This window comes from Microtus ochrogaster, unplaced genomic scaffold (genome assembly GCF_000317375.1).
Source record: "Microtus ochrogaster isolate Prairie Vole_2 unplaced genomic scaffold, MicOch1.0 UNK10, whole genome shotgun sequence".
Classification (NCBI taxonomy): domain Eukaryota; kingdom Metazoa; phylum Chordata; class Mammalia; order Rodentia; family Cricetidae; genus Microtus; species Microtus ochrogaster.
The window spans coordinates 1,204,802-1,207,297 of record NW_004949108.1 but is presented as its reverse complement, the minus strand read 5'-3'; positions in this window follow the sequence as shown (position 1 = coordinate 1,207,297).

The following is a 2,496-nucleotide window of genomic DNA, read 5'->3' as shown; positions in this document are numbered from 1 at the left end:
CTCACTACACTAGCCCATATCCAAACAATGGGGAGCTATTACACCACCTTATAGAGGATGCTATAGCTAGATAAATTACCTGATATTTTATAGATTGATCTTTTTTTATTTGTTTGCATTGATAAGATTTGTGAGCATTTAGTGTGCACACTGGCTTATAACACAATAATACTTTATTTATTGTGTTGCTCAAATATTTCCAGCTATTGAAATTCAGAATTATTCCTCTTGGGTCCCTTGCTAATGTGCACTCTCCCACCACTGTGGGGTGTTTGTTTCCTTTTAACCCTTCTAATTTCCAAGCACTGAAAAAAGGGGGAGGGGGAGCCTTATCAGAGTCCTCAAATCTGAGATTTTCGTCTGTGGAGCACTGGATTCTTTTATTCTTGAAACCTGGGTAAGAGCCAAGATCTAAGCACTGGCAACTTATATGGTTGTGCTGCCTCTATCTCCAAACCATCTCAGTTAATTAAGGAGAAGAAATGAGTATACTCACCTGCATCCCTTCCCCTGCCTGCACACCCATGTGTGTGTGCACACGTGCAAGCTCACACATGTGTGTGCATGTGTATTGTTTCCTGTGTGCCTAGGCAATTTTTTTTTAAATGAAAGACACAAGAGACTATTTTAAAAAAAACCATCAGAAATAAGAGTAAGTGAAAGAGAAATGCTTAGGTCGGTAGTGATGCAGTAAGACTATGAAAACAAAAGGATAAGAACCAGAGAGGTGGTGCAGCAGTTAAGATCACTGGCAGTTCTTGCAGACGATCCAGGTTTGATTCCCAGCATCCTTTTGGTGGTTCATAGTGATCCATAACTCTGGTTACAGGAGATCTGACATGCTCCTTTGACCTCCACAGGCATCAGGAGTGCACATGGTGCGTATACATACATGTAGACAAAATAGTCACATATAAAATAAAATGAGTAAGATATTTAAAGACAAAAGGGAAAGAGATGGGATAGATTTTGATAATATTTTAAGGGGGCACACCCCAGGGTGCAGTGAACCACAGAGTGAGATCTGCACTGGAAATGAAGAGAGTTCTGTACTCAAAGGTGGCCTGGACTTGGACTTTGTCCAGGGTTAGATCATATGAGGTCATAAAGTCACACTCAACTACTCTCTGTTTTATCCTCCAGGCATGGTCTCTTACTGAATCTGGAGCTCAAGAATGCTCTCTTCTGTGGGAAAATGTTCTTGTACACTGTAAAGATTTGTCACTCATATTACTTTAATAAAAATGTTATTGGCCAGTAGCCAGGCAGGAAGCATAGGTGGGGTGACCAGACTAGGATAATTCTGGGATGAGGAAAGGCAAAGACTCAATCATCATATAGAAGCAGAGATGAGAATGCCTTACTGAGAAGAAGTACCAAGCCACATGGATAAATATAGATAAGAATTATGGGTCAGTTTAAGTTGTAAGAGCTAGTTAGTAATAAGCCTGAGCAATTGGCCAAATAGTTTATAATCATATAAGCCCCTATGTGTTTAATTGAGACTGAATGGCCGTGGGACTGGATGGAACTGAAACAGCCATCTATAGCCATCTCTGTATGAAACAGCCATCTGTAGCCTCCCAAGTGCCTTACACCTATCTTGCTTTTACTTGAGTGCCGGGGGTCCAAACTCTGGCCCTCACGATCACAAAACAAACACTTTCTCCACTGATTCATGAAGGCGAATTTAATTAATCCAGGCCAGTGGGTACAAGAAGACAATTTTAATATAAAAGCACACTCACACACCCGGATAGTTATAAATTAAGAGAAATAAAGTAAAAATAAGCCACGTAAAAATGGAAAATTCACAGAGAGTCTGGATTATATACATTGTGTTTTCTTTAAAATTTTTGACTGTGAAGGAGCTAAGTACAGAGAGACATTTCATTACATGGGCTACCAAGCTAAACCAGAATGGATATAAGGGTATTACGATTTCAAAATTTGGGTCTAAGGATATGATGCTTTGGAAAGGGTCTTCTTTTGTTTTCACAGAGGACCAGACCCTATGGATTGCATCTATCCCGATATGGTATGATAGACCACGTCCTCCTGAAAGGTTCCTGTGCACGCCTTCAGAAAATTGCTTCGCTCAACTGCCAACTGAGATGAAACTAGCACACAGGTTATACCATGAAAGACCTAATTAACGAAGCCCCCATTCAGCAGGAAGCAGTTTGGAGAGAAAAAACTACGCCCATGTTCCCAAAATATTGTTTATAAATGTTCTTTTACATTTAAAGGGGGAAATGATATAGGTATGAATAATTTGCATTGGTATGGATTTTAAGGTCAATTTTGTTATATGTATATGTATTTCTGATCTTGATTAAGGTATTGTGATTGTGCAGTTCATTTTTAAAAAATGTAATGTATAACTAGAAAATATAGGTTGTTAATGGATAATCATCAATAATAGTAAAGCTTGTAGTCATGTTAGTTAGATTTTCTAGATATATAGAGATATATTTCAGATAGGCATTCTTCATA